Here is a 10686-nt window from a genome sequence, read left to right on the forward strand (position 1 = left end):
CAAAATAAGCTATTCTGGAATAGTTATTCTGAAATAGCTTATTTCAAAGTAGCATGTCTACATTTAGGGGAGGCTCAAAATTAGTCTGAGGCAGGGTTCCCTAATGTAGATGTACTATCTCAATTTAAAGCCCCAGGAGACACTGGTGGGAATAATTTAGTAAGGGGCTCTTCTGGAATAGTGGAAGTATAGCATCTACACACACCTTATTTTGAAATAGGTATTTTGGAATTGGAGTTATTCCTTATAGAATGAGGTTTACAGACTTTAGAATAAGCTATCCGTTATTTTGAAATAACAGAATGGCTCTGTAGATGCTTTCATTATTATTTTGAAATAACACTAGTTGACACACCCTAGACATCAACCGGTAGTAAAATAGGATTACATACAATTGCTCTTGGATCCCAGCAACACAACTTTTTACTTGGCTGGCATGGTTACTATTAAATAAGAACTACTCTTACCATCATGTGTTTTGTTTAAAAAACATGATAAGGGTCCAACAGATGAAGAAAATACATAGCAGATTTTTTTTTTAAATTAAAATGCTTTGACACACTGGAGAATCACCACTTTACAGTTTTGAATAGCAGATTTCTTCAAATTTCTTCATTGCTTTGCCAGAATGGTGGACATTAAAAAATTGCCTAAATTAAGGGAATTAAAACATTTGAAATGGGAGGGGGTTTTCCCCCAAGATTCTGCATATGGTAGCTTTGTTGTCCAAAGAAAGAGTAGAAAAAAAAAAGGAATTTCTCAGGATTCATTTGATAATTTTCTAAAGTTATGCTGAAATTCTTACACAAAAACCTTTACGAGCAGAAGTTTAGACTGTAATTTCATATCAGTAACTTATGGGAAATAATTCCCTTAAAATAACATTTCAAAATGTTAGTAAGGCAGGAAACTCAGTGAAAAGTTACACTTAACCAATCATTTGAAAATATAGGAAAGAAATAGAATAGTGCAGATAACCCTAATTTTTTTCCCCCGGGGTTCCAACCCACCATGAAGAGTCATGTTATAATTTTAATGGCATAGTAAAATGTGATTTCATCACTGACTATAAATTAGCATCATGTCCTATACATACTAATGTATGCAATATGAACCTTTATGACACCCCAGGATAAAGTGGACACTCTAAGTCCATGTCTACACTACAGATAAGATTGAAGCACCTGCAGTTGATCTTCCATGATTCAAATTAGCTGGTCTAGTGAAGACATGCTCATTCAAACTGAGAGGGGCACTCCTGTCTATTCTGCTAGTCCTGCTTCTGCGAGGAGTAAAGAAAGTCGAAGGAGGAATGTGTTCCATTCGACTTCCTGCCTTACTCTCAAAAGCAGGGAAAATACAATCAGAGGAAAAACAATTTTTTAATCCAAATCTCTGCTGTCATTCACAGCTGTTGATTTAATAGGTTTTCCAAATGAAGAGTATATAATCCACTAAGGATCTACACACAATAGCAGTGCTAGGTGGAAAACCTTGACAGTACCAAAAGGTCACTGAGGAGTACTTTAAAAAGCGGTCTTAAATAAAGCATATTTGTAAAATTAGGCCTGTTGATAGCCTACCTAAAATTTGGTCTTGGAGTCACCACTTTCACCCTGACCAGGCTATGTGTGAGAGATACAGATTAGCATTTACATTATTTGGAAGGTGAAAAGGCTGATGAGGGAAGAGTTATGTTTTTTTTTCTTTACTATTCATTTAGTAGAGGATTCTTGAATTTAGCATATAAAGGCATAATATTATATGGCTGGAAGCTGAATCTAGATGAAGTCAGATTAGAAATAAGGTGCCCATTTTTCAGGTTAATTAACCTGTGGAAACATTTACTTACGGATGTGTCAGATTCTCCATTACTCGATCTGTTTAATCAAGATTGAATTATTTCTAAAAAATACAGGCTGGCCTAAGCTATGTTAGAAGTCATAATGTTCCCTCTTCATTTTGAAATCTATGAATATATTATTTCAAATGTTTGTAATTTGAAGTATAACCTTAAGTCACATTTTCTGGGCTCTTTGGCTTTTTTATTCACAAAGACTATGTCTATACTGCATTCCTCTGTTGGCAGAGAGATGCAGATTAGGCACGTCAACATTGCAAATATCCCACACTTAATTTGCATAAAAATGGCCACCGTTTTTGCCGACTCAGCACTTTGTTGGCACAAAGTGGCAGTCTAGAGGGGAATCTGTTGAGAAAGAAAGCCTTTCCCGCAAGATTCCCGCAAGGAGGTTTACAGGATCTGTCGAAAAAGGCTTTTTCTCAACAGATCCCCCTCTAGACTGCTGCTTTGTGCCAACAAAGTGCTGAGTTTGCCAAAAAGCTGGCCATTTTTATGCAAATTAATTGCGGGATATTTAAATCGCTGCTTCATTTGCAATGTCGACCTTCCTAATCTGCATACTCAAAGATTTGAAACCCCTCCATAATATTTTAAGCTGGGATGTGAAAAGGAGCCAAAGTGAGTTAGGACACTGACTTCCATTTCATTTTAATATATAGTTTCTAATTTTCTTCTAAAGAACTTCTCAGAAGGCTTTTGTTCCTTTAGTTAACTGAACAGTATTTAAAGGCTTAATCCTATCTTAATACTCTTTTTTGAGGGGGGACTTTTGTTTTTATCATGTTAAAATGTTTTAAAATGACTTGTTTTTTAATGCTTCAATGCATGTTATTGGTTTTGATTTCCAGAAAAGTGAGTCGAGGAAACAATGATCTTCTACACATTATTTCCTTTTTCACCAGCCAGTCAGAAAAGATGCTATAGCATTATGTATATAGGTTCTTTTACCATCTTCATCATAGTACCATCCAAGAACCTTCTAATAATACATAAACGTCTGGTCTACATGAAGACCTTAGTCTGAAAATAGCTCCCCAAGGTTGATTTTTTGCAAGTGATGCATCCACACTACCAAGCCCGTTATTCTGGAAGAAGGGGCTGTGGAATTCAGACTCTGTAGTCCTGCTTTTAATAAGGAATAACCCTATTCCAGAACTTGTAAGTCTGAAATAATGTTAGTGTGGGTGTTTTGGTGCTACTAATTTGAATTGATTGTCTTCCAGCAGGCCTCTCACAGCTCCCCAGTGTGCTTCCTGGGGTTCTGAGTCCGAGGTAGCACCTTCACACTAACAGAGCCTGCTTCGGACTAATTCAATGCTTCTCTGTAGTGAAGATATGAAACTTTGAATTTGTAAAAGTGGGTGCTCAGAAGTCGAATTTAGTAAATTCAAAATATTGTCCTAGTGTACACATGGCCTAAGTGATGTGACTACTATTTGCTGTGCATAGTTAATTTCTTCTCTCATTCTCTCCTGATGCAGGGACAATTGCGTGTATGCAATGTAGTGTTTTGATAGGGTTCTTTTTTAAGAATAAATACATACATGTTGCTCTTTGTTAGAGAACTATGGCTCCATAATTTACTCCCTTGTTTTAAGGATGGTCAAACAAAGCATTTGCCTACATATATGCATAGGCTGGTTCTTTTTCTCCTCCAGTGCATAAATATGCTTGGTCAATATTTTTGTTGCTATTTGTACATTATCTAACAAATTGCTATAAATGCATAACACAGCCAATTTGATTTTTTTCTCCATATTTCCTTTCTAACTCAGGGGCTTCTTATCTGTGGTGTCTATATTTAGCACAACTGAGTGGTAAGCAATGAAATGAAAATGTAAACTAGTAAATGCTACAGTAATGAGAAACAGCACAGACTGATCAATACCATAGTGGGTACAGAAGTGTCGAAACGATGAGCCTTAAGTTTTTATCGGTACAGCACAGAATACATATGACTCCCAGTGGGGTGTTTGTTACTATTTCTAAAAAGTACCCAAGATTGAGGTGGCACAGGTCCAGTCCCCTGGGCCTCCTTAAAGAAACCACAACTGTTCAGTAGCAGTATAACAGATGTTCCAAAGAATCATTAGCTATCTAAATGTTTGTGTGGGCAGATGTACCACTTTCAATGCAGCTAACTTTGGGGGTGAGGGATGTTTGAAGAAAACCAGTAATGATCAGGCCTGTATAAAAATTACTCATCTAATTATATTAAAAGGGGGGATTAAGGTTCTTTGTGACTGGTTCATAAAATAGGAGGACAATTGATAAGGGGAGAAATTAAACTAAGCTTGCACTATTGACATGGCACATATCACTAGACCAATGAGAAGCAAACTAGTAGCCAACATAAGAGAGAAACTAATGCCCAAAAGACCTGCAGTCCGGTTTTCAATGCATATCACTAGACACACATTATCTGGAGTAGCCATTAAGAAAAAAAGAAAGAGTAAAGTGTACAGAGGAACCTGAAAGACTGAAAAAAATGTGGTTACCCCTCAGATAATATATTTAGTGTGTAGCAAGACCACTTAAACTTGTGACCTTTCCAAATGTTACAGGCAACACCAGTCTTCTGGGAATAGTGCATTCCAGAAGCTAGAGACTTCATCCACTCATGAGTTCATAGTCCGACTCTACCCACGTGTACATGTTTAGTTACTGTTAGCAGAGAGTATTCTGATTCAGGGCAGCCTCAGGAAGAGGAGAGTGAATGAGAGAGAAACAATTACAATTTTCTCTGTTTCCTAGACTTTAAAACATCTTATATGTAGTTCTGCTTATCTTCTCCTCTTCTCTGCCCCCACTGACTTAGATGGTAGAAAATTATATCTAGTATTGGAATGATGTTAATTCCTTAAACAATTATTATTTTAAAATGAATAGGATAGTATTGAAATGGATACCTTAGCTGGGAAAATAAAGTCTGAGATACTCATGTAATTTGTTATTTTGACTTTGCACATAATTTTGCAAAATTTAGGAGGCAGTGCGTAGAGAAATAATAAGTGGCAGTGAATTAAATGGCAAAGTGCAACTGGCTGAAATTTTCCATTCCTTTCCAGAATATACATATGTTATTTAGAATTTGTGTAAAGACAGTGCAATTACTTTTTGCATCATTAGCAGGATGATATTAAAACTCACTTTAACCTTAATTCTTTAAAATTTGGGGGGATTTTTTGTTGCTGTTGAGGATTTTCCCTGTTTTTTGAATGAGCACTAAGAGTTTAAAATTCATTGAGGCATAATTGTGCTTGGAAGGTAAGCCAAGTTCTGGTGAACTTACAAGGCCTTCTAAAATGCTATAGATTTAAGTTAAGAGTTGTGAGGTGATGCCTGTGAATTACGGATTGGTACATGATGAGATGGTAGAAGTGAATAGAGCTTTAACCATGAAAATATTTAAGAGATTTTATCTGTATAAATGTGTAAGAGCTTTGAGTTAGAGTCAGAATTTTTGTCTGCACAATCTCTTGACAAAATACTCTTCTTTCATATGTGTTCCAACTCCCCTGCCAATAGTCATCTATACCTCATTCCTTTCCTAGCTTTCTTTAAATCCATGTCCTCTCATTTTGAAATGCAATGCTTTAGAAAGCCTAAGCCCTCAGATATGGGTGAGGCATGCTCAGCAGAGCTTGAGAGAAGGGTGGAAAGGGTGCCATTCTACATCCTCTGGTCCTGTCTGCACACTGGCAGCAAATACAATAGCCAGGAATCAATGTGGAGCAAGTGGATGTTCTGGAGATATCTGCATTTCCATCCATGTGCCCTTATACTGTCAATAAACAAGGGAGCTGTGACAGAGCCACCATGCCAGCTCCATACCACAAGATCATCCAGCTTGAGATGATCTTCTCGTGATAGATTGCACCAGTGGTGGGTAAATACCAGCCCATGGACTGGATCTGTCTGCCAGGTGGACCTCCACACCACCCTATTTACCTGAAGCTCCACAGGTATGGGGGATCACAGCTCCCATTGGCTGCAGATTGCCATTCCTGGCCAACGGGAGCTGTGATCACCCATACCTGCAGAGGTGCAGATAAAATAGAGCAGCAGCAGCCCATCAGAGGCTATCCCTGGTGAACTGCTGCAATTTTATTGCCTACCTCTGTATCATACTAAGGCTTTAAGGCCATGCTCTGGCAGAAGTGTGGTTTACAGCAGCCACACTGCATTGGAGGAAATGGTTAAAAATCTATATATTGTTACATAAGCTGTGTATAGATATTATAAACAATAGCCTTTTGTGGTTTCAAAATTTGTCTCCTTTCTGGATAGGAAATTTTATGTAGATAAAGGCTGATGCTTTGTTTTCCAACAGCCATTCTTATTCGCCATTTAAACAAAGAAGATGGAATTTTCACTAATGTTCAGAGTTAGCCATTGTATTCATTCTGTTTGAAAAACTGATCTGTCCTCCTTTGAGCATCATTGCTACTAAAGAATGCAGTCCTTCATCTGATATGTTGTGAAACAAAACAGCACACAAAACAGAGACAAAATAAAGCAGATCTGTGAGGTGAAAAGGACAATCAATTAGATTCATTATCTGTTCTTACATTCCAGTCACTGCTTTTAAAGAAAAAGAGTACATAATACCATGGCAACAGTTGGAACTGCAGTTCTTTATGGTATATAATCATTGGGGGGTTCTTCAGCATTCCCTGAAAATTGATATAAAAAAACCCCACAGTAGTTGTACATTTATGCTGATTAAAATGACAAGTTTGTAATTTGCAGGTGCCTTATTACCATGGAAATGCAATCATACAATTCCATTTTAGAACTCAAGTGTTTTTTTGAAACATACTCTCTATATGATCACTAGCTGGGCTGCAAGCTAAGATTAAATTGAAAGGCTAGCATGTAGATTTCAGAACATGGTGTTGACATTTACTGGCCAATCAAATTTTGCAACTCTCCTGTATGACAGCAGATGTTGACCTTTCAAGCTTTCCCTGTCTGCTTTCACGCATTACCTGCAGAAATTAACATTAACTTGCTTCTTGCTCCTTGCTGCTATTAATGTCATTTGGGAATTGAGAATCATGAATTCATTTATTACACAGACTTGAGACCCATTTTAAACTCTAAGCACAGAAGGGTTGCTCCTGGGAGCTGGTATTTTTGGAAGCTGCTTCAACTACCTTTGTGGTTAAGGGATAGCTGGGAGCTATAGAGTAGGAAATGTCACCAGGAACAAGAGGAGAAAAAAGACAGCGGAGGACAGATTGAAGGAGAAAGCTAGGGGCCAGATAGTTGCAAATGGAGCTGGCTGATGAAGGTTTGAAGTAAAAAATCAAACATTTTAAACAGCTCTAATGGAGTTCAGAACTAGTTGCAAGGTAAAGCTGTCTGCTGCTCTTGTTTCCTGAAAACTGAAAATATGAGCCTGCATAATACATAATCTGATAACAAGAAGCTTCAGGAGCTGCACAGTATTGCCTGAGGCCCTCTGATATTATATGATATTATACTCTGAGGGAAATAATAACGTGGTAGAGATGTCATAGGCAATCCAGCCAAGACTTTGCTATAGTATGAGTAAATGATGGGGTATTGTAGCAAGCAATTAGAAGGGAGGATATTTTCATACCTCCACCTACCTACAGAGTCAAAGATGTCTTGTGCAAATCATTCTTGAGAGTTTTTCTTCCTGAAGGTGCTACCTACAAGAATGATACCATATGACAGAAAATCTCACTTCTGTTAGTATAATATCCTTCCTGCAAGCATCACTAAGCAGCTAAATTATTTCTATGAAAAAAGTCCCCATGCAGTATTTCAGTATATCTACGGGTAGCTGTAGCTTTAATACACACACATTGCTAATCTTGTGGTTAAACACATTTAAATAATATACCTTGTTAAATAAAAAATTTGCATAAGCTTACATAGAACATTGATTAACATGCCTCTCCAAATAAACAAAGCAAATTAGTAATAATAAAATAATCACTGTATAAAGGGATACATTTTTTTTAGATACTACTGTGGAGAAAAGATGTTACATTTGCTAGAAAAGGGAACACTTTTCTTATGACTTTCTGATCCTAGATTATTAGAAACAACAAATAGAATAGTGTTGTAAGACAGCCAGACAAGGAATTATACTGCCTTCCATTATGATTATCTTTGAAGGCACCCAAACTCATGCCATAATTGGTGCGGTACTTTACAAATGATGCCACAATCCTGGGAGCACCTCTGCAAACCACGCAACTCAGCTGAATAACAAAAAGGAATCAGAGGATTTTTAAGTGATTATAAGAATTGGGCATTACATGAACATCACTAAAGCAAAGTGATTGGTGATCAAAATAGCTGCTGAAAGATTCTGGGCTTAATATTACTAGATATTATGGTAGCGTAAATCCTTTAAAATGTTAGAACTTTCCAGAGTTTTTAATTAATTGATTTTTTAAACTTTCCCTGGGTGCCAAAGTCCCTCCTGACACATCCCATGTAGTTATACATTTATTTCCTATTTAAAATATAGGGGAGAACTGCAGTAACTTTTAACTAATGTTTACTAATGGTGAATACTGTACAGTACTTATCCTTAAATGTTTTCATAGAGGTAGGGGCTTGCTATCACTTTTCCCAGAGTTCAGTAGTAGTTCTTCTCAAGGCACTTTCAGGGTATGTCTACACTGTAGGGTTTTTCCGGGATACCTGAAATCCAGCCCTATTTTCACTGCAATAGTTGAAGAACTGACTAGAAACAGGTAGCAACACATAATAATCCTTAATATTTAGGATTAGCTGGGCAGTCACAATATGCTGAAGTCATGAAAAGTAATTAAGTGTCAAATCTTGACATCTAAAAACCATGAGGTTCATATGGTCCTATTATTTAATTTGAAGTGGACTATTTCAGAACTACCTATAACTGATTTGTTAAAAACCATTATGCTCTGATTTGATCACTCAGCTTCATAATAATTGATAATAATGGTACTGACAATTGAGTTTCTATTTCTATTGGAAGAGGTCACTGAGGCTACATCTACACAACAAAGAAAAGTCAGGAAAAGATAAGCAAATTGTGAACTGCAATTTACGTATCTTTTTCCGCTTTTTTTCCCGAAAGAGGATTTTTCGACATTTGGCCCATGTACACGGGGCAAAATATCAGAAAAAAAACCCTCTTTCAGAATATCCCTTCTTCCTTATAGAACAAGGTTTACAGGGATGCTCAAAAAATGCATCTGCTTTTCCAAATTTTTCTCTGCAGTGTAGACATAGCCCGAGTCTAAGGTAAGACATAGAAAAGGACTAGATATGTGTGATTACTACTGTCTACACTTAAATCAGAGCAAATAAAATAGGTTTTAAAACAGGGTTCTCAGACGTTCAGCCTGCAAGCCATTGCCATCTGGAGTGATTGCGCAATCCAGCTTAGGGCTCCCAGTGAGCTTCCTGTCATCATCCCACCTTTTCCCCTCATGGTACCCCATCCCTGAAGATACAACTTCAGGGATCACTGGGGGGGGGGAGGGCACTCCTACCAGGTGATAGAAGCAGTCGTGCCACCTGCATTCCCCATGGTGGAAGGAGCTGAGGAGAAACGAAGCAAGTGCATTTGACTGGTATGCTCCACTTCCCCCATGGTAGATGCTGCGGGGAGTGAGGAGGGTCCTGACCACTGCCACCGGTGATCCCCAAGTTTGTATCCTTGGAGACATGGTGTTGTGGGGGGGGGAGAGGAGAGGTGGAGTGATAGTGGGAAGGGGAGGGGTTTGGGAGCTAGTGACAGACAGGCTCCTCATGGCCCACTGGGAATTTCAGTCCAGGTTGTGCAATTTCCACTGCATGCAGGTTATTGCATAGTTCTTGCCTAAGAGGTTGACCATGCTGTTTTATGAAACAACTGGTAAAGCCACTGTTAGACAAGAATAGTGGAGTAGATGGAAAAGTGATCAGATCTAGTATGGCATTTCCTATATTCCTACAGCCTTATATGAGAGCACTTTAGTTTTGTTCAATTCTACCTTGTGTCATTATTAGAGTTCCATTTTCTGAGATGGGGGCTGAAGTGTTGGCTAGGAAAGAAGGCATTGAAAAGTGATAATGATCTGTTTTTGATTTATTAAAACATTGTAAGGATTCAAAACAAATGATAATTGCCTATTTTTAAAATCCCATCCTTTTATAATTGCACATATTAACAAAAATGTTCACTCGCACAGGAATGCTATTTCCTAGTAGCAATTCTGGCTTTTCAGTAGCCACCAGTGATGTGATTCCTGTACTGATATAGTTCACATCACAGTGAATTATAATTAGGTATTTAAAAGCATAGGGCATGCAGATCACTTTTGACCTGAAGAATACTTTCAAATTCATAACTAAAAATCAATCAAAGTCAGACAGCAGACAATCAAAGTTCAGTTAATTTGGGGTTTGTTAATTGCAGAGGGAAGTAATTTTAACTTGTGTTAAATTGTGTTTGACTTTTCTGTGAAAATCCTCCTATATGTTAAATCAAACTCCTGGTATGTTTCAGTGGGACAACAGTTTAAGGCAAATTCTTTATTTAATGACTTAGTATAACAGCACTTCTCTCCCTTTCTTTGAAATCACAATTCATGGTCAGCTGCTAAATAACCCTTGTTCTATTGTCCATGAATGTGTAATGTTTGCGTTAAAAATATAATGCTAAAAACACAAAGGACTGTGTTTTTCCTAGGGTAATGCTAAGGATGAAAGGCCTGGGCACAAATGGGAATCTCAAAGCTTTGAAGGACATTTTGAAGGACATAATGATACAAATACCCAAGAATTTTCCAATAACCTTAGCTAAGCTC

Source organism: Pelodiscus sinensis, chromosome 4, assembly GCF_049634645.1.
Source record: "Pelodiscus sinensis isolate JC-2024 chromosome 4, ASM4963464v1, whole genome shotgun sequence".
NCBI lineage: Eukaryota > Metazoa > Chordata > Testudines > Trionychidae > Pelodiscus > Pelodiscus sinensis.